Here is a 22717-nt window from a genome sequence, read left to right as displayed (position 1 = left end):
CCTAGCAAACTAGCAGCGATTGAAGGTCTCAGTCATTGCATGTATGCGGGTGACATTACTATGTGGATTGGCAAAGGAACTGACGGTCAAATAGAGGAGACTCTCCAAATGGCCATAGGAGAAGTTGAAAAGTATGTAAATGATAGGGGGCTTAGGTGCTCCCCGCAAAAATCGGAAATGCTTTTTTACCAACCAAAGAGGAAATCACGGTCGGATCCCCCGCGGATATCTCTTAAGGCTCAGGGACTCGATATCCCGACGGTGGACAGGATTAGAGTCTTAGGGCTGTACATTCAAAACAACGGTTTCAATGGAGAAGCAATAAAGAAGTTGGAGATATGCGCGCAACAGACTATGCGGCTCATCCGCAGAATCGCAAATAGGCGCTATGGCATGAAAGAAACGAATATAATCAGATTAGTTCAAGCCTTTGTAATAAGTAAGATTGCTTACGTAGCTCCTTTCCTTAATCTCAAGGCAGCGGAGAAGTCCAAGCTGGAAGGGATCATTCGCAGAAGTGTCAAGCAGGCGCTGGGTTTACCAATTCGGACCCCCACCGCAAAACTTTTAGAACTAGGTCTTCACAACACATTGGATGAAATTGTGGAAGGCGTGACAGTCTCGCAGTACGAAAGGCTGTCGGGAAGCGTTACAGGCAGGCAAATCCTCGCGAAACTAGGAATAAATTACGAGAGTCAGCGAGGTCCGAAAGTGGACATGCTTAAGAGCGTGCGCGATAGGCTGATGATCCCACCACTACCGAAAAACATGCATCCCGTCCACCACAAGGATCACAGAGAGAAACGGGCTGAAGCCCTCGGCAAATGTTTCAAAAACTATCCGATAGAAGACGTGGCCTACGTGGACGCAGCTAATTGCGGGAGGGGGAGAATGGTGATAGCGGTAGCTAGCGCCGAGACATATCTCCGAGCCGGCGCTTCGATCACGACGGACAGTCCCGAAATTGCAGAAGAAGCCGCCATCGCACTTGCAATAGTGGGCACGGATGCGTCAATGATAGTCAGTGACTCAAAGGTAGCAGTGATGAACTTTGCCAAGGGGAGGGTCTCCCCTCTGACGAACGGAATCCTGCGGACTGCAAGGGACGACCGCAAAATTCGCATAGTCTGGACACCTGCACACGCATCCCTGGCTGGAAATGAAGCAGCTCACGAACTGGCTCGAGGTCTTGCTTTCCGAGCCAGTGGCCATACCGAGGGCTTCGCAGACAGGGATCGTCTTGTAGGTTACAGAGAAATCACACAACATTATAGGCTCAATCGAACAAAGTACCCCGCTGCTGATAAATCATTGACAAAGAGACAGGCCACCTCTTGGCGCCGTCTCCAAACTTATACGTTTCCGAACCCGGTTATGTGTAGTCGTTATTATCCGGGACAATATTCAAACGAGTGTAAGCAATGTAAGGCCAAAGCGGATCTCAACCATATTCTCTGGAAATGCCCTTTTGCCCCCCTGGAGGGACAAAAAATAAAGTCACTTGAACAATGGGAGGCTCTCCTACTCAGCTCCGATCCGGAGACTCAAACAAAAGTCGTCCAACTGGCCGAAGACGCCGCCAGGAGCCAAGACCTTCTGGCCGTCGTTTAGGCGGGGGGCCTATATGCCCTTCAGACTGTTGGCAATAAACGTTTTACAATCCAATCCAATCGTTGGACACCCCAACCACGCCGTAAGGGAGAAAAGAAGTGCCGTTGTGGAGGGTTCCGGAATAACTTCGACCACCTGGCCACCTAGGTTACATTTTGGTTGTCGCAGGAACGATATATCTTGTATTTTAAACCGTTCGCAATATGGTGGCCAAGAAGGGAAAAATTAAAAAAGAGCCTGCCAGGACTCGAACCTGGAATCTTCTGATCCGAAGTCAGACGCGTTATCCGTTGCGCCACAGGCCCACAAAGACCTCCGGGTTCATCTATTTTATTTATTAATACAGGGGAAGAGTGTAACCAAAGATTAACTACCACGTTCCTTTTTTTTTGTCAGTGTGTTGTTCTATATGTTCGTTTGTTGTTGTTTTATAAACGTTGGAAATAAACGCTGGAATAACTTTTCCTGACCTTCAGTAAACATTTAAACTTTGAAACGTTTAACCACGCAGTTAATAAGACGTTGCAGCCTGGGGCTACAAAGCGACACGAAATACAACAGAGCACAATTAATACGTGCTACTTAAAAATTCCCCTTGAAACGGACAGCATCGACTCCAAGATTAAACAGCCTACCGTGAAGGGTGCCATAATTGATCATGGCGGATGGGTGACATTTAGAGTTTTCTCGTGACAATTCGGGACTGTACATGCGCTCTATGGCAATCACAATCTCTAAGGCATAAGTAAAGCAGGGCGAATGAAGAAGCTCGAAGTAGAAACGAAGAAGGGACGCCTTCGGGCACCTTCATTCGCGCTGCCGAACTTACGTCAGAATGGACCATCTATCCCAGCAAAAAGTTCTACTTGAATACCGTCTCATGAAACAGAAAAGTTCTGCTAATAGGAAAACCTCACTACGTGCCAAACAGAAATATTCCGAGATACGTCAAACCTTAGAAATAATGCAACGTTCCTTTATCGCTATGGTTTTACATTATACTAACATTAGTTTTATTCGAAGCTTTACCTGCCCAGCCATCGATGTCGACTGCAGTCGATTTTGGAGACTGTAAAGCAAATTGAACCTTTCAAGGAAATCATAACTTTTTACCACACATATAAAAACACGTCGTATACTATAACACAAACCTTGTTTCAAAAAAGAAAAAGTTGTTTTTCTTTGTCAGCATATAACTCTGGCCACCACTCTTCTAACTTCGAAAATCTGCACACAATGTGCCTCACACACACACATAGAATCATAATCTACGCGTCGCCAAATCTGCGTCATCATTTTAAAGGACGTTAAGTAGTAATGGACTCCTAAAAGGTGTTAAAAAAGTAATTTAGCATAGAAGTCTGGCCACTATGCACTTTTAAAGCTCGAAAATCTAGACACAATGTGCGTATTACATAAACTCAAAATAATAACGTACCCGTTGCCAATTTGCGTCATCATTTTTATTGCCGTGAAGTAATATTTGGTTCTTAAAGAATATTGTTTTGATATAAATTACTAATTTACTTTCGAAATCTGGCCACAGTGTTTTTCACGAGAGTCTGGCAACAATATGCTATTTTTCAAATAAACGTAATATTGCTTCTTTTGCCACAATAATTTTTTTTGTAAAATTTTTGAAGTATATTCAACGCATGATCCGCATTCGGAGCTGTTTTTAGTTGGAAGCAGTATGCATGGATTCGAAAATGCGCTCATAGACTACCCGGGTGCAGAGCTGTTTAGCGCTGGTTTGTCTCAGTGACTGTCACTTTTGCTGGGACAATAGCACCTAACACCGTGCTGTCAATGAAAGAGGGGAAAAGGCATTTTTCTCAATACAGTGTGGTTTCGCCGAGTGCGTGTAGATGAAGTTGAAACCTATTGTTAGGCTGATATTAAAAAACAGCTCCGTGCAGCTGCATAGGACGGTGGCTCTTCTGCGAAACACTAACAAAGCAAAATGTTCACTTTGTCAGCTTTTATTTCATGACCAGAAGCTTGTGTTCAGAAGTATTTGATGGTGATATTCCCATATTACCAGGAAATACTTCACTTTCAAGCTGCTGGGGATTTGACTCTTACTGGCACACTGGAATGTGCTCCCCTGAAGTGAAAATAGAAACTAAATATTTATGCCCTCATGGAAAGACGTGTTTATTTTTATTAAATTAATTTCTGCCTATTTCTCTCTTACTTACGCTCCGCGTCGCTACTGTGACTCCTCCTTCTATGGCGGCTATCGCAAACTGGTCTTGCGGCCAGCAGCAGCAAAACCAGGTTGTTTTAACTATTGGTTCCACCTGCGTGTGTGTGTGTGTGCGTGATCGTGTGTGCGCTCGAGTGTGTGTGTTTACCGTCCCTAAGCAACTCAGGCTATGAGGGACGCCGTAGTCAAGGGCTCCGGAAATTTCGACCACCTGGGGTTCTTTAACGTGCAATGATATCGCACAGTGCACGGGCATCTCGAATTTCTCCTCCGAAGAAATTCAACCGCCGCGGCAGGGATCGAACCCGCGTCTTTCCGGTCAGCAGCCGAGCACCATAACCACTGAGCCACCGCGGCGGCGTATGTGTGTGTGTGCAACGTTACTAGAACCAACTCAGTTTCACAGCGATGCCCAGAGAGCTGTCCCAACTGGCGGTCGCGCGAACTAGTGGCGCTGCGATCGAGTCTTGCTCCCTCGTACCCTCGTCGCCGCTCTGTGCGGCTCGCTGCCCCGCTGCGCCCTTGTTAAGGTGCGCTCGCGACAGCCGTTTTGTGTTGTCCGCTTCTCACTTAATTGTAAGGCGAAAGCCTTTAATGCCTCATACTGTCGTTTGCAGCCGTGTCGGCAGATGTGTCCGTGTTTCGGCGTCACTACTTAAAAAAACTGTGTCGAGGCTAAGCATCGAACCAGGGCCTTTGGGATTTGAAGTCATTAACTACTCATTTGGCATTTGAACTAGTCATTAACTCATGACTAGTTAGTCATGATTGTTTAATGACTAACTAGTGATGACTAACCAGTCATGACTGGTTAGTCATTCGTTAGTCATTAATCACTCATCAGTAGTTAGTCATGATTGGTTAGTCGTGACTAGCAAGTCATTAACCAGACATGTCAAGTTCGTCATTAACCGATCATGACTAGTTAGTCATCAACTAATAAGTCAAACTAGCTAGTCATTAACCAGTCATTAATTAACTAGCCATGTCTAGTTAGTCATTAACCAGTCATGACTAGTTAGTCATCAACTAACTAGTCATGACTTAAATAGCCATGACTTATTAGTCATTAACCGATCATGACTAGTTAGTCATCAACCAATTAGTCATGGCTAGTTAGTCATTAACCAATCATGACTAATTAGTCATTAATAAGTCAAATTAGCTAGTCATTAACCAGTCATCAATTAAGTAGTGATGGCTAGTTAGTCATTAACCAATCATGGCTAGCTGGTCATTAACTAATCATGACTAGTTAGTCATTAACCAGACATGTCTAGTTCGTCATTAACCAATCATGATTAGTTAGTCATCAACTAATAAGTCAAACTAGCTAGTCATTAACCAGTCACCAATTAACTAGCCATGTCTATTTAGTCATTAACCAATCATGACTAGTTAGTCTACAACTAATTAATCATGACCTAAAAAGCCATGACTAATTAATCATTAACCGATCATGACTAGTTAGTCATCAACCAATTAGTCATGACTAGTTAGTCATTAACCAATCATGACTAGTTAGTCATTAACCAATCATGACTAGTTAGTCATTAACTAATAAGTCAAATTAGCTAGTCATTAACCAGTCATCAATTAACTAGTGATGGCTAGTTAGTCATTAACCAATCATGGCTAGCTGGTCATTAACCAATCATGACTAGTTAGTCATTAACTAATCATGACAAGTTAGTCAATAACCAGTCATGACTAGTAAGTCAATAACCAGTCATGACTAGTAAGTCATGACTAGCTAGCCACTAACCACTCATGGTTAGTCATGACTGGTTAGTCATTACTAACCATGAATAATTACTGATTAGTCATGACTGGTTAGTCATTAAGCAGTCATGATAAGTTAGTCATTAAGTAGTCATGACTAGTTATGATTGGTCAATGAATGGTTAGTCATGAGTAGTTAGTCATTAAGCAGTCATGACTAGTTATTATTGCTTAATGACTGGTTAGTCATGACTAGTCATGACTGGTTTCTCATTGCTGGTTAGTCACGACTAGCTAGTCATTAACCAGCCATAAATTAACTAGTCATGGCTAGTTAGTCATTAAGCAATCATTACTAGTTAGTAACCAATCATGACTAGTAAGGCATGGGTCATGACCCAATTAGTCATGGGTAGCCAAACCAAGTCACCCCATTGCCTCCTCGCAAAATAACGTTGGTTCTCCCGCCTCGTGTGTGCCAACAGCCGTGCGGCCAAAGTTGCGTGGAAAGGCTTTCGTCTCGCGCACTTTAGATCGTCAAAGTGGCGCCTGAATTTTTTCTTTGTATGTTGTAACATCGGGCCTCTTCATGCTGACCTGCTTTGCACCGGTGTGCAATAGCGGGTATCGCAACGATGACTCGACGGACAGCCATTTCTTCGGGCCACCGATATACAGCTGAGCCACCACCGCTGCCACGTGCAGACAGAAGAGAGTTGAAAGCAATACATGGTAAATGAAAGGAAAAAGATTGTTGCTAGCTCCGGCATCTGCCATCGCTGCTGAAAGCACTTCAGCTGGTTCAGCAGAAACAAAGGATAGCAGGCAGTGTGTAGGAGTGAAATGAAAGAGGTAAGAGGATTGTAGAAAGGACAGGGGGAGAGGTACAATGGTAATAAAACTATTTACATATTAACGTAACATCAACAGAGATAGAAAAGACGCGCTTCGCAGTAACCGCGTCCGCTGAAGCGGAGACGTTGGTTGCTGGCCCTGCTGCGCCCTTTGTAAAGCGCGCTCGCGACAGCCGTTTTGTGTCGTCTGCTTCTTCGTTAATTTTTGTTGGTATTTTGTGACATCGGACCTGTTCAAGCCGACCTGCTTTTCACCGGGCTGCAATAGCGGGTATCGCAACGATGACTCAACGGACCGTCATTGCTTCGGGCCGCCAAAAGACCACATCGAGTTTAAAAGATGGGAGCGTACACTTCACAGAAAGGATCGCAAACTGACTTCGAAATGCAAAGTTTGTGATCTGCATTTCGAAGAAGACCTTCTAAAGCACTATCCCCATGTAGTGCAAGGTACGGAAGTGCTTTTGGAGACAGGGAAATGGATGCTGGCACCAGGCGCTCTTTCGAGGCTGTTTCCTTCACTCCCGGCGCATATTTCAAAGCCAAAATGCACTACGCCCTATAGAAAGCCTCCAATGGATCGCGGTGCCCAGTGTGTCGGGACAGCAGTGCCACGAGGTAACTTAGAGGATTCCGAGAGCGCAAAAGTGCATTCCGATATTGACAGCTGCGCTGCACAAAGTGACAGTCTGGAGTCCGCAGCATTACCGACAACGCAGTGGATATTCGAATATTCACTACGTTCCCTCCTAAAGTAGAGTGCACCCACGCACTGAAACTTTGTCTGACCTCTTTACATTATAGGAACTATGCACTGGGGTACGCGCTAGAAAACACAAGCCATTGAGCAAAGCAAGAAACAATGCTCGCGAGCGTGTTGCCAGCATTTTTGGACTTTTTTCACAATATTAAAAGCCTAATTTCGCATCACACAAACGTGTTCTCCAAGATAACACGCAGCTTCGAAGGAAAAGCTGGCGCAATTGAAGTATTATTTCACTGCAGCCATGTAGAGCGCAAACGCAGCTCGCCAAAACCTCATATGTGCCGGCCGCTTCTCGCTTCTGCGCTGCCTGTAGCAGACGACGCGCCCGGCAGGGAGCAAGACTCGACTACACCGCCGTTAGTTCTCGTGACCGCCGCTTGGGACACTCTCCTCCGCTGGGCGGTATGGGGAGCTGTAAAACAGTTGGTTCTAGTAACTGTGTGTGTGTGTGTGTGTGTGTGTGTGTGTGTGCGTGCGCGCGCGAGTGCGTGTGCGTGTGCGTGTGTTTGTGTGTGTGTGTGTGTGTGTGTGTGTGTGTGTGTGTGTGTGTGTGTGTGTGTGTGTGTGTGTGTGTGTGTGTGTGTGTGTGTGTGTGTGTGTGTGTGTGTGTGTGTGTGTGTGTGTGTGTGTGTGTGTGTGTGTGGAGGCACGCTCAGCCGACGATTTCTGACGGTGCCCCGGGCGTTCTCAGTGCTGCTGCATTCTCCACGAAGGCTGCCCACATCATGCCCCTCAGTAGGGTTTTTGGGTTTAAAAGCGTGAATGTTTACACTCAAGTACGTCACTCAAGTACGTCAAGTACCTCTATGCTCTTCAGTGTTCTGACGCGTTGCCTGCTCGCGCGTGCCGCTTTGATGCGCAACACAGTCGCGTCCAGTGTGACCTGCAATGCAACAGTGGCTACCGCGTGACCGTGAAGTAACTGGAAGCCGTAGCGTTTTGAACGCCACAGAGTGTCGTTGTCTGTAAAGATGCAGCGGATTTTATTGCCTCTTTGAAAAGTGTGACTGCATAAATTTCATTATTTGCCTTTCATTTCTGTTTTGGTTTGTGTTTCCTTTCCCAATCCTGCTTGGACTCCAGGATGAGGAAGGCTCGGACTTCAGCTGAAAAATAAAAGTTATCTCTCTCTCTCTCCAGGATGAGTCTGCAGTATGGTATAGCCACGGGGAAGGCCGGGTATTCACCGTCAAGGATTCGTGTCCGACAGAAATACTCTAAGACAGCAATACTTCCAAAGCAGCAATGATGGTTCACGTGCCCACACAAATAAGATGGTATGTTGGCCGCTGTCGCGTTGCACACAGTGGAAAGATTGGTTTTTGAGGAAAGGAAATGGCGCAGGAATTGTCTCACTTCTCGTTGGACACCCCAACCACGCCGTAAAAGAGGTGCCGTTGTGGAGGGTTCCGGAATAACTTCGACCACCTGGCCATCTAGGTTACATTTTGGTTGTCGCAGGAACGATATATCTTGTATGTTAAACCGTTCGCAATATGGTGGCCAAGAAGGGAAAAATTAAAAAAGAGCCTGCCAGGACTCGAACCTGGAATCTTCTGATCCGAAGTCAGACGCGTTATCCGTTGCGCCACAGGCCCACAGAGACGTCCGGGTTCATCTATTTTATTTATTAATACAGGGGAAGAGTGTAACCAAAGATTAACTACCACGTTCCTTTTTTTTGTCAGTGTGTTGTTCTATATGTTCGTTTGTTGTTGTTTTATAAACGTTGGAAATAAACGCTGGAATAACTTTTCCTGACCTTCAGTAAACATTTAAACTTTGAAACGTTTAACCACGCAGTTAATAAGACGTTGCAGCCTGGGGCTACAAAGCGACACGAAATACAACAGAGCACAATTAATACGTGCTACTTAAAAATTCCCCTTGAAACGGACAGCATCGACTCCAAGATTAAACAGCCTACCGTGAAGGGTGCCATAATTGATCACGGCGGATGGGTGACATTTACAGTCAGTTTTCTCGTGACAATTCGGGACTGTACATGCGCTCTATGGCAATCACAATCTCTAAGGCATAAGTAAAGCAGGGCGAATGAAGAAGCTCGAAGTAGAAACGAAGAAGGGACGCCTTCGGGCACCTTCATTCGCGCTGCCGAACTTACGTCAGAATGGACCATCTATCCCAGCAAAAAGTTCTACTTGAATACCGTCTCATGAAACAGAAAAGTTCTGCTAATAGGAAAACCTCACTACGTGCCAAACAGAAATATTCCGAGATACGTCAAACCTTAGAAATAATGCAACGTTCCTTTATCGCTATGGTTTTACATTATACTAACATTAGTTTTATTCGAAGCTTTACCTGCCCAGCCATCGATGTCGACTGCAGTCGATTTTGGAGACTGTAAAGCAAATTGAACCTTTCAAGGAAATCATAACTTTTTACCACACATATAAAAACACGTCGTATACTATAACGCAAACCTTGTTTCAAAAAAGAAAAAGTTTTTTTCTTTGTCAGCATATAACTCTGGCCACCACTCTTCTAACTTCGAAAATCTGCACACAATGTGCCTCACACACACACATAGAATCATAATCTACGCGTCGCCAAATCTGCGTCATCATTTTAAAGGACGTTAAGTAGTAATGGACTCCTAAAAGGTGTTAAAAAAGTAATTTAGCATAGAAGTCTGGCCACTATGCACTTTTAAAGCTCGAAAATCTAGACACAATGTGCGTATTACATAAACTCAAAATAATAACGTACCCGTTGCCAATTTGCGTCATCATTTTTATTGCCGTGAAGTAATATTTGGTTCTTAAAGAATATTGTTTTGATATAAATTACTAATTTACTTTCGAAATCTGGCCACAGTGTTTTTCACGAGAGTCTGGCAACAATATGCTATTTTTCAAATAAACGTAATATTGCTTCTTTTGCCACAATAATTTTTTTTGTAAAATTTTTGAAGTATATTCAACGCATGATCCGCATTCGGAGCTGTTTTTAGTTGGAAGCAGTATGCATGGATTCGAAAATGCGCTCATAGACTACCCGGGTGCAGAGCTGTTTAGCGCTGGTTTGTCTCAGTGACTGTCACTTTTGCTGGGACAATAGCACCTAACACCGTGCTCTCAATGAAAGAGGGGAAAAGAGGCATTTTTCTCAATACAGTGTGGTTTCGCCGAGTGCGTGTAGATGAAGTTGAAACCTATTGTTAGGCTGATATTAAAAAACAGCTCCGTGCAGCTGCATAGGACGGTGGCTCTTCTGCGAAACACTAACAAAGCAAAATGTTCACTTTGTCAGCTTTTATTTCATGACCAGAAGCTTGTGTTCAGAAGTATTTGATGGTGATATTCCCATATTACCAGGAAATACTTCACTTTCAAGCTGCTGGGGATTTGACTCTTACTGGCACACTGGAATGTGCTCCCCTGAAGTGAAAATAGAAACTAAATATTTATGCCCTCATGGAAAGACGTGTTTATTTTTATTAAATTAATTTCTGCCTATTTCTCTCTTACTTACGCTCCGCGTCGCTACTGTGACTCCTCCTTCTATGGCGGCTATCGCAAACTGGTCTTGCGGCCAGCAGCAGCAAAACCAGGTTGTTTTAACTATTGGTTCCACCTGCGTGTGTGTGTGTGTGCGTGATCGTGTGTGCGCTCGAGTGTGTGTGTTTACCGTCCCTAAGCAACTCAGGCTATGAGGGACGCCGTAGTCAAGGGCTCCGGAAATTTCGACCACCTGGGGTTCTTTAACGTGCAATGATATCGCACAGTGCACGGGCATCTCGAATTTCTCCTCCGAAGAAATTCAACCGCCGCGGCAGGGATCGAACCCGCGTCTTTCCGGTCAGCAGCCGAGCACCATAACCACTGAGCCACCGCGGCGGCGTATGTGTGTGTGTGCAACGTTACTAGAACCAACTCAGTTTCACAGCGGTGCCCAGAGAGCTGTCCCAACTGGCGGTCGCGCGAACTAGTGGCGCTGCGATCGAGTCTTGCTCCCTCGTACCCTCGTCGCCGCTCTGTGCGGCTCGCTGCCCCGCTGCGCCCTTGTTAAGGTGCGCTCGCGACAGCCGTTTTGTGTTGTCCGCTTCTCACTTAATTGTAAGGCGAAAGCCTTTAATGCCTCATACTGTCGTTTGCAGCCGTGTCGGCAGATGTGTCCGTGTTTCGGCGTCACTACTTAAAAAAACTGTGTCGAGGCTAAGCATCGAACCAGGGCCTTTGGGATTTGAAGTCATTAACTACTCATTTGGCATTTGAACTAGTCATTAACTCATGACTAGTTAGTCATGATTGTTTAATGACTAACTAGTGATGACTAACCAGTCATGACTGGTTAGTCATTCGTTAGTCATTAATCACTCATCAGTAGTTAGTCATGATTGGTTAGTCGTGACTAGCAAGTCATTAACCAGACATGTCAAGTTCGTCATTAACCGATCATGACTAGTTAGTCATCAACTAATAAGTCAAACTAGCTAGTCATTAACCAGTCATTAATTAACTAGCCATGTCTAGTTAGTCATTAACCAGTCATGACTAGTTAGTCATCAACTAACTAGTCATGACTTAAATAGCCATGACTTATTAGTCATTAACCGATCATGACTAGTTAGTCATCAACCAATTAGTCATGGCTAGTTAGTCATTAACCAATCATGACTAATTAGTCATTAATAAGTCAAATTAGCTAGTCATTAACCAGTCATCAATTAAGTAGTGATGGCTAGTTAGTCATTAACCAATCATGGCTAGCTGGTCATTAACTAATCATGACTAGTTAGTCATTAACCAGACATGTCTAGTTCGTCATTAACCAATCATGATTAGTTAGTCATCAACTAATAAGTCAAACTAGCTAGTCATTAACCAGTCACCAATTAACTAGCCATGTCTATTTAGTCATTAACCAATCATGACTAGTTAGTCTACAACTAATTAATCATGACCTAAAAAGCCATGACTAATTAATCATTAACCGATCATGACTAGTTAGTCATCAACCAATTAGTCATGACTAGTTAGTCATTAACCAATCATGACTAGTTAGTCATTAACCAATCATGACTAGTTAGTCATTAACTAATAAGTCAAATTAGCTAGTCATTAACCAGTCATCAATTAACTAGTGATGGCTAGTTAGTCATTAACCAATCATGGCTAGCTGGTCATTAACCAATCATGACTAGTTAGTCATTAACTAATCATGACAAGTTAGTCAATAACCAGTCATGACTAGTAAGTCAATAACCAGTCATGACTAGTAAGTCATGACTAGCTAGCCACTAACCACTCATGGTTAGTCATGACTGGTTAGTCATTACTAACCATGAATAATTACTGATTAGTCATGACTGGTTAGTCATTAAGCAGTCATGATAAGTTAGTCATTCAGTAGTCATGACTAGTTATGATTGGTCAATGAATGGTTAGTCATGAGTAGTTAGTCATTAAGCAGTCATGACTAGTTATTATTGCTTAATGACTGGTTAGTCATGACTAGTCATGACTGGTTTCTCATTGCTGGTTAGTCACGACTAGGTAGTCATTAACCAGCCATAAATTAACTAGTCATGGCTAGTTAGTCATTAAGCAATCATTACTAGTTAGTAACCAATCATGACTAGTAAGGCATGGGTCATGACCCAATTAGTCATGGGTAGCCAAACCAAGTCACCCCATTGCCTCCTCGCAAAATAACGTTGGTTCTCCCGCCTCGTGTGTGCCAACAGCCGTGCGGCCAAAGTTGCGTGGAAAGGCTTTCGTCTCGCGCACTTTAGATCGTCAAAGTGGCACCTGAATTTTTTCTTTGTATGTTGTAACATCGGGCCTCTTCATGCTGACCTGCTTTGCACCGGTGTGCAATAGCGGGTATCGCAACGATGACTCGACGGACAGCCATTTCTTCGGGCCACCGATATACAGCTGAGCCACCACCGCTGCCACGTGCAGACAGAAGAGAGTTGAAAGCAATACATGGTAAATGAAAGGAAAAAGATTGTTGCTAGCTCCGGCATCTGCCATCGCTGCTGAAAGCACTTCAGCTGGTTCAGCAGAAACAAAGGATAGCAGGCAGTGTGTAGGAGTGAAATGAAAGAGGTAAGAGGATTGTAGAAAGGACAGGGGGAGAGGTACAATGGTAATAAAACTATTTACATATTAACGTAACATCAACAGAGATAGAAAAGACGCGCTTCGCAGTAACCGCGTCCGCTGAAGCGGAGACGTTGGTTGCTGGCCCTGCTGCGCCCTTTGTAAAGCGCGCTCGCGACAGCCGTTTTGTGTCGTCTGCTTCTTCGTTAATTTTTGTTGGTATTTTGTGACATCGGACCTGTTCAAGCCGACCTGCTTTTCACCGGGCTGCAATAGCGGGTATCGCAACGATGACTCAACGGACCGTCATTGCTTCGGGCCGCCAAAAGACCACATCGAGTTTAAAAGATGGGAGCGTACACTTCACAGAAAGGATCGCAAACTGACTTCGAAATGCAAAGTTTGTGATCTGCATTTCGAAGAAGACCTTCTAAAGCACTATCCCCATGTAGTGCAAGGTACGGAAGTTCTTTTGGAGACAGGGAAATGGATGCTGGCACCAGGCGCTCTTTCGAGGCTGTTTCCTTCACTCCCGGCGCATATTTCAAAGCCAAAATGCACTACGCCCTATAGAAAGCCTCCAATGGATCGCGGTGCCCAGTGTGTCGGGACAGCAGTGCCACGAGGTAACTTAGAGGATTCCGAGAGCGCAAAAGTGCATTCCGATATTGACAGCTGCGCTGCACAAAGTGACAGTCTGGAGTCCGCAGCATTACCGATAACGCAGTGGATATTCGAATATTCACTACGTTCCCTCCTAAAGTAGAGTGCACCCACGCACTGAAACTTTGTCTGACCTCTTTACATTATAGGAACTATGCACTGGGGTACGCGCTAGAAAACACAAGCCATTGAGCAAAGCAAGAAACAATGCTCGCGAGCGTGTTGCCAGCATTTTTGGACTTTTTTCACAATATTAAAAGCCTAATTTCGCATCACACAAACGTGTTCTCCAAGATAACACGCAGCTTCGAAGGAAAAGCTGGCGCAATTGAAGTATTATTTCACTGCAGCCATGTAGAGCGCAAACGCAGCTCGCCAAAACCTCATATGTGCCGGCCGCTTCTCGCTTCTGCGCTGCCTGTAGCAGACGACGCGCCCGGCAGGGAGCAAGACTCGACTACACCGCCGTTAGTTCTCGTGACCGCCGCTTGGGACACTCTCCTCCGCTGGGCGGTATGGGGAGCTGTAAAACAGTTGGTTCTAGTAACTGTGTGTGTGTGTGTGTGTGTGTGTGTGTGTGTGTGTGTGTGTGTGTGTGTGTGTGTGTGTGTGTGTGTGCGTGCGCGCGCGAGTGCGTGTGCGTGTGCGTGTGTTTGTGTGTGTGTGTGTTTGTGTGTGTGTGTGTGTGTGTGTGTGTGTGTGTGTGTGTGTGTGTGTGTGTGTGTGTGTGTGTGTGTGTGTGTGTGTGTGTGTGTGTGTGTGTGTATGGAGGCACGCTCAGCCGACGATTTCTGACGGTGCCCCGGGCGTTCTCAGTGCTGCTGCATTCTCCACGAAGGCTGCCCACATCATGCCCCTCAGTAGGGTTTTTGGGTTTAAAAGCGTGAATGTTTACACTCAAGTACGTCACTCAAGTACGTCAAGTACCTCTATGCTCTTCAGTGTTCTGACGCGTTGCCTGCTCGCGCGTGCCGCTTTGATGCGCAACACAGTCGCGTCCAGTGTGACCTGCAATGCAACAGTGGCTACCGCGTGACCGTGAAGTAACTGGAAGCCGTAGCGTTTTGAACGCCACAGAGTGTCGTTGTCTGTAAAGATGCAGCGGATTTTATTGCCTCTTTGAAAAGTGTGACTGCATAAATTTCATTATTTGCCTTTCATTTCTGTTTTGGTTTGTGTTTCCTTTCCCAATCCTGCTTGGACTCCAGGATGAGGAAGGCTCGGACTTCAGCTGAAAAATAAAAGTTATCTCTCTCTCTCTCCAGGATGAGTCTGCAGTATGGTATAGCCACGGGGAAGGCCGGGTATTCACCGTCAAGGATTCGTGTCCGACAGAAATACTCTAAGACAGCAATACTTCCAAAGCAGCAATGATGGTTCACGTGCCCACACAAATAAGATGGTATGTTGGCCGCTGTCGCGTTGCACACAGTGGAAAGATTGGTTTTTGAGGAAAGGAAATGGCGCAGGAATTGTCTCACTTCTCGTTGGACACCCCAACCACGCCGTAAAAGAGGTGCCGTTGTGGAGGGTTCCGGAATAACTTCGACCACCTGGCCATCTAGGTTACATTTTGGTTGTCGCAGGAACGATATATCTTGTATGTTAAACCGTTCGCAATATGGTGGCCAAGAAGGGAAAAATTAAAAAAGAGCCTGCCAGGACTCGAACCTGGAATCTTCTGATCCGAAGTCAGACGCGTTATCCGTTGCGCCACAGGCCCACAGAGACGTCCGGGTTCATCTATTTTATTTATTAATACAGGGGAAGAGTGTAACCAAAGATTAACTACCACGTTCCTTTTTTTTGTCAGTGTGTTGTTCTATATGTTCGTTTGTTGTTGTTTTATAAACGTTGGAAATAAACGCTGGAATAACTTTTCCTGACCTTCAGTAAACATTTAAACTTTGAAACGTTTAACCACGCAGTTAATAAGACGTTGCAGCCTGGGGCTACAAAGCGACACGAAATACAACAGAGCACAATTAATACGTGCTACTTAAAAATTCCCCTTGAAACGGACAGCATCGACTCCAAGATTAAACAGCCTACCGTGAAGGGTGCCATAATTGATCATGGCGGATGGGTGACATTTAGAGTTTTCTCGTGACAATTCGGGACTGTACATGCGCTCTATGGCAATCACAATCTCTAAGGCATAAGTAAAGCAGGGCGAATGAAGAAGCTCGAAGTAGAAACGAAGAAGGGACGCCTTCGGGCACCTTCATTCGCGCTGCCGAACTTACGTCAGAATGGACCATCTATCCCAGCAAAAAGTTCTACTTGAATACCGTCTCATGAAACAGAAAAGTTCTGCTAATAGGAAAACCTCACTACGTGCCAAACAGAAATATTCCGAGATACGTCAAACCTTAGAAATAATGCAACGTTCCTTTATCGCTATGGTTTTACATTATACTAACATTAGTTTTATTCGAAGCTTTACCTGCCCAGCCATCGATGTCGACTGCAGTCGATTTTGGAGACTGTAAAGCAAATTGAACCTTTCAAGGAAATCATAACTTTTTACCACACATATAAAAACACGTCGTATACTATAACGCAAACCTTGTTTCAAAAAAGAAAAAGTTTTTTTCTTTGTCAGCATATAACTCTGGCCACCACTCTTCTAACTTCGAAAATCTGCACACAATGTGCCTCACACACACACATAGAATCATAATCTACGCGTCGCCAAATCTGCGTCATCATTTTAAAGGACGTTAAGTAGTAATGGACTCCTAAAAGGTGTTAAAAAAGTAATTTAGCATAGAAGTCTGGCCACTATGCACTTTTAAAGCTCGAAAATCTAGACACAATGTGCGTATTACATAAACTCAAAATAATAACGTACCCGTTGCCAATTTGCGTCATCATTTTTATTGCCGTGAAGTAATATTTGGTTCTTAAAGAATATTGTTTTGATATAAATTACTAATTTACTTTCGAAATCTGGCCACAGTGTTTTTCACGAGAGTCTGGCAACAATATGCTATTTTTCAAATAAACGTAATATTGCTTCTTTTGCCACAATAATTTTTTTTGTAAAATTTTTGAAGTATATTCAACGCATGATCCGCATTCGGAGCTGTTTTTAGTTGGAAGCAGTATGCATGGATTCGAAAATGCGCTCATAGACTACCCGGGTGCAGAGCTGTTTAGCGCTGGTTTGTCTCAGTGACTGTCACTTTTGCTGGGACAATAGCACCTAACACCGTGCTCTCAATGAAAGAGGGGAAAAGAGGCATTTTTCTCAATACAGTGTGGTTTCGCCGAGTGCGTGTAGATGAAGTTGAAACCTATTGTTAGGCTGATATTAAAAAACAGCTCCGTGCAGCTGCATAGGACGGTGGCTCTTCTGCGAAACACTAACAAAGCAAAATGTTCACTTTGTCAGCTTTTATTTCATGACCAGAAGCTTGTGTTCAGAAGTATTTGATGGTGATATTCCCATATTACCAGGAAATACTTCACTTTCAAGCTGCTGGGGATTTGACTCTTACTGGCACACTGGAATGTGCTCCCCTGAAGTGAAAATAGAAACTAAATATTTATGCCCTCATGGAAAGACGTGTTTATTTTTATTAAATTAATTTCTGCCTATTTCTCTCTTACTTACGCTCCGCGTCGCTACTGTGACTCCTCCTTCTATGGCGGCTATCGCAAACTGGTCTTGCGGCCAGCAGCAGCAAAACCAGGTTGTTTTAACTATTGGTTCCACCTGCGTGTGTGTGTGTGTGCGTGATCGTGTGTGCGCTCGAGTGTGTGTGTTTACCGTCCCTAAGCAACTCAGGCTATGAGGGACGCCGTAGTCAAGGGCTCCGGAAATTTCGACCACCTGGGGTTCTTTAACGTGCAATGATATCGCACAGTGCACGGGCATCTCGAATTTCTCCTCCGAAGAAATTCAACCGCCGCGGCAGGGATCGAACCCGCGTCTTTCCGGTCAGCAGCCGAGCACCATAACCACTGAGCCACCGCGGCGGCGTATGTGTGTGTGTGCAACGTTACTAGAACCAACTCAGTTTCACAGCGGTGCCCAGAGAGCTGTCCCAACTGGCGGTCGCGCGAACTAGTGGCGCTGCGATCGAGTCTTGCTCCCTCGTACCCTCGTCGCCGCTCTGTGCGGCTCGCTGCCCCGCTGCGCCCTTGTTAAGGTGCGCTCGCGACAGCCGTTTTGTGTTGTCCGCTTCTCACTTAATTGTAAGGCGAAAGCCTTTAATGCCTCATACTGTCGTTTGCAGCCGTGTCGGCAGATGTGTCCGTGTTTCGGCGTCACTACTTAAAAAAACTGTGTCGAGGCTAAGCATCGAACCAGGGCCTTTGGGATTTGAAGTCATTAACTACTCATTTGGCATTTGAACTAGTCATTAACTCATGACTAGTTAGTCATGATTGTTTAATGACTAACTAGTGATGACTAACCAGTCATGACTGGTTAGTCATTCGTTAGTCATTAATCACTCATCAGTAGTTAGTCATGATTGGTTAGTCGTGACTAGCAAGTCATTAACCAGACATGTCAAGTTCGTCATTAACCGATCATGACTAGTTAGTCATCAACTAATAAGTCAAACTAGCTAGTCATTAACCAGTCATTAATTAACTAGCCATGTCTAGTTAGTCATTAACCAGTCATGACTAGTTAGTCATCAACTAACTAGTCATGACTTAAATAGCCATGACTTATTAGTCATTAACCGATCATGACTAGTTAGTCATCAACCAATTAGTCATGGCTAGTTAGTCATTAACCAATCATGACTAATTAGTCATTAATAAGTCAAATTAGCTAGTCATTAACCAGTCATCAATTAAGTAGTGATGGCTAGTTAGTCATTAACCAATCATGGCTAGCTGGTCATTAACTAATCATGACTAGTTAGTCATTAACCAGACATGTCTAGTTCGTCATTAACCAATCATGATTAGTTAGTCATCAACTAATAAGTCAAACTAGCTAGTCATTAACCAGTCACCAATTAACTAGCCATGTCTATTTAGTCATTAACCAATCATGACTAGTTAGTCTACAACTAATTAATCATGACCTAAAAAGCCATGACTAATTAATCATTAACCGATCATGACTAGTTAGTCATCAACCAATTAGTCATGACTAGTTAGTCATTAACCAATCATGACTAGTTAGTCATTAACCAATCATGACTAGTTAGTCATTAACTAATAAGTCAAATTAGCTAGTCATTAACCAGTCATCAATTAACTAGTGATGGCTAGTTAGTCATTAACCAATCATGGCTAGCTGGTCATTAACCAATCATGACTAGTTAGTCATTAACTAATCATGACAAGTTAGTCAATAACCAGTCATGACTAGTAAGTCAATAACCAGTCATGACTAGTAAGTCATGACTAGCTAGCCACTAACCACTCATGGTTAGTCATGACTGGTTAGTCATTACTAACCATGAATAATTACTGATTAGTCATGACTGGTTAGTCATTAAGCAGTCATGATAAGTTAGTCATTCAGTAGTCATGACTAGTTATGATTGGTCAATGAATGGTTAGTCATGAGTAGTTAGTCATTAAGCAGTCATGACTAGTTATTATTGCTTAATGACTGGTTAGTCATGACTAGTCATGACTGGTTTCTCATTGCTGGTTAGTCACGACTAGGTAGTCATTAACCAGCCATAAATTAACTAGTCATGGCTAGTTAGTCATTAAGCAATCATTACTAGTTAGTAACCAATCATGACTAGTAAGGCATGGGTCATGACCCAATTAGTCATGGGTAGCCAAACCAAGTCACCCCATTGCCTCCTCGCAAAATAACGTTGGTTCTCCCGCCTCGTGTGTGCCAACAGCCGTGCGGCCAAAGTTGCGTGGAAAGGCTTTCGTCTCGCGCACTTTAGATCGTCAAAGTGGCACCTGAATTTTTTCTTTGTATGTTGTAACATCGGGCCTCTTCATGCTGACCTGCTTTGCACCGGTGTGCAATAGCGGGTATCGCAACGATGACTCGACGGACAGCCATTTCTTCGGGCCACCGATATACAGCTGAGCCACCACCGCTGCCACGTGCAGACAGAAGAGAGTTGAAAGCAATACATGGTAAATGAAAGGAAAAAGATTGTTGCTAGCTCCGGCATCTGCCATCGCTGCTGAAAGCACTTCAGCTGGTTCAGCAGAAACAAAGGATAGCAGGCAGTGTGTAGGAGTGAAATGAAAGAGGTAAGAGGATTGTAGAAAGGACAGGGGGAGAGGTACAATGGTAATAAAACTATTTACATATTAACGTAACATCAACAGAGATAGAAAAGACGCGCTTCGCAGTAACCGCGTCCGCTGAAGCGGAGACGTTGGTTGCTGGCCCTGCTGCGCCCTTTGTAAAGCGCGCTCGCGACAGCCGTTTTGTGTCGTCTGCTTCTTCGTTAATTTTTGTTGGTATTTTGTGACATCGGACCTGTTCAAGCCGACCTGCTTTTCACCGGGCTGCAATAGCGGGTATCGCAACGATGACTCAACGGACCGTCATTGCTTCGGGCCGCCAAAAGACCACATCGAGTTTAAAAGATGGGAGCGTACACTTCACAGAAAGGATCGCAAACTGACTTCGAAATGCAAAGTTTGTGATCTGCATTTCGAAGAAGACCTTCTAAAGCACTATCCCCATGTAGTGCAAGGTACGGAAGTTCTTTTGGAGACAGGGAAATGGATGCTGGCACCAGGCGCTCTTTCGAGGCTGTTTCCTTCACTCCCGGCGCATATTTCAAAGCCAAAATGCACTACGCCCTATAGAAAGCCTCCAATGGATCGCGGTGCCCAGTGTGTCGGGACAGCAGTGCCACGAGGTAACTTAGAGGATTCCGAGAGCGCAAAAGTGCATTCCGATATTGACAGCTGCGCTGCACAAAGTGACAGTCTGGAGTCCGCAGCATTACCGATAACGCAGTGGATATTCGAATATTCACTACGTTCCCTCCTAAAGTAGAGTGCACCCACGCACTGAAACTTTGTCTGACCTCTTTACATTATAGGAACTATGCACTGGGGTACGCGCTAGAAAACACAAGCCATTGAGCAAAGCAAGAAACAATGCTCGCGAGCGTGTTGCCAGCATTTTTGGACTTTTTTCACAATATTAAAAGCCTAATTTCGCATCACACAAACGTGTTCTCCAAGATAACACGCAGCTTCGAAGGAAAAGCTGGCGCAATTGAAGTATTATTTCACTGCAGCCATGTAGAGCGCAAACGCAGCTCGCCAAAACCTCATATGTGCCGGCCGCTTCTCGCTTCTGCGCTGCCTGTAGCAGACGACGCGCCCGGCAGGGAGCAAGACTCGACTACACCGCCGTTAGTTCTCGTGACCGCCGCTTGGGACACTCTCCTCCGCTGGGCGGTATGGGGAGCTGTAAAACAGTTGGTTCTAGTAACTGTGTGTGTGTGTGTGTGTGTGTGTGTGTGTGTGTGTGTGTGTGTGTGTGTGTGTGTGTGTGTGTGTGTGCGTGCGCGCGCGAGTGCGTGTGCGTGTGCGTGTGTTTGTGTGTGTGTGTGTTTGTGTGTGTGTGTGTGTGTGTGTGTGTGTGTGTGTGTGTGTGTGTGTGTGTGTGTGTGTGTGTGTGTGTGTGTGTGTGTGTGTGTGTGTGTGTGTGTATGGAGGCACGCTCAGCCGACGATTTCTGACGGTGCCCCGGGCGTTCTCAGTGCTGCTGCATTCTCCACGAAGGCTGCCCACATCATGCCCCTCAGTAGGGTTTTTGGGTTTAAAAGCGTGAATGTTTACACTCAAGTACGTCACTCAAGTACGTCAAGTACCTCTATGCTCTTCAGTGTTCTGACGCGTTGCCTGCTCGCGCGTGCCGCTTTGATGCGCAACACAGTCGCGTCCAGTGTGACCTGCAATGCAACAGTGGCTACCGCGTGACCGTGAAGTAACTGGAAGCCGTAGCGTTTTGAACGCCACAGAGTGTCGTTGTCTGTAAAGATGCAGCGGATTTTATTGCCTCTTTGAAAAGTGTGACTGCATAAATTTCATTATTTGCCTTTCATTTCTGTTTTGGTTTGTGTTTCCTTTCCCAATCCTGCTTGGACTCCAGGATGAGGAAGGCTCGGACTTCAGCTGAAAAATAAAAGTTATCTCTCTCTCTCTCCAGGATGAGTCTGCAGTATGGTATAGCCACGGGGAAGGCCGGGTATTCACCGTCAAGGATTCGTGTCCGACAGAAATACTCTAAGACAGCAATACTTCCAAAGCAGCAATGATGGTTCACGTGCCCACACAAATAAGATGGTATGTTGGCCGCTGTCGCGTTGCACACAGTGGAAAGATTGGTTTTTGAGGAAAGGAAATGGCGCAGGAATTGTCTCACTTCTCGTTGGACACCCCAACCACGCCGTAAAAGAGGTGCCGTTGTGGAGGGTTCCGGAATAACTTCGACCACCTGGCCATCTAGGTTACATTTTGGTTGTCGCAGGAACGATATATCTTGTATGTTAAACCGTTCGCAATATGGTGGCCAAGAAGGGAAAAATTAAAAAAGAGCCTGCCAGGACTCGAACCTGGAATCTTCTGATCCGAAGTCAGACGCGTTATCCGTTGCGCCACAGGCCCACAGAGACGTCCGGGTTCATCTATTTTATTTATTAATACAGGGGAAGAGTGTAACCAAAGATTAACTACCACGTTCCTTTTTTTTGTCAGTGTGTTGTTCTATATGTTCGTTTGTTGTTGTTTTATAAACGTTGGAAATAAACGCTGGAATAACTTTTCCTGACCTTCAGTAAACATTTAAACTTTGAAACGTTTAACCACGCAGTTAATAAGACGTTGCAGCCTGGGGCTACAA

General features: G+C 44.8%; 4 non-coding genes across 4 annotated transcripts; all 4 read right to left on the bottom strand.

Moving 5' to 3' along the window:
* Window positions 1-1843: 1843 nt before the first annotated feature.
* TRNAR-UCG (transfer RNA arginine (anticodon UCG)) lies at window positions 1844-1916 on the bottom strand. Its single transcript has one exon. It is a non-coding gene; the product is annotated as a tRNA-Arg (tRNA).
* A 6771-nt stretch (window positions 1917-8687) lies between these two features.
* TRNAR-UCG (transfer RNA arginine (anticodon UCG)) lies at window positions 8688-8760 on the bottom strand. Its single transcript has one exon. It is a non-coding gene; the product is annotated as a tRNA-Arg (tRNA).
* A 6789-nt stretch (window positions 8761-15549) lies between these two features.
* TRNAR-UCG (transfer RNA arginine (anticodon UCG)) lies at window positions 15550-15622 on the bottom strand. The gene has a single exon. It is a non-coding gene; the product is annotated as a tRNA-Arg (tRNA).
* A 6787-nt stretch (window positions 15623-22409) lies between these two features.
* Window positions 22410-22482, bottom strand: TRNAR-UCG (transfer RNA arginine (anticodon UCG)). Its single transcript has one exon. It is a non-coding gene; the product is annotated as a tRNA-Arg (tRNA).
* Between the last annotated feature and the right edge of the window lie 235 nt (window positions 22483-22717).

The sequence above is a fragment of the Amblyomma mixtum genome, chromosome 3 (genome assembly GCF_055824585.1).
Source record: "Amblyomma mixtum isolate Tamu chromosome 3, ASM5582458v1, whole genome shotgun sequence".
NCBI lineage: Eukaryota > Metazoa > Arthropoda > Arachnida > Ixodida > Ixodidae > Amblyomma > Amblyomma mixtum.
The sequence above is the reverse complement of the archived record's forward strand: the minus strand, read 5'-3'. Positions and strand labels throughout refer to the sequence as shown.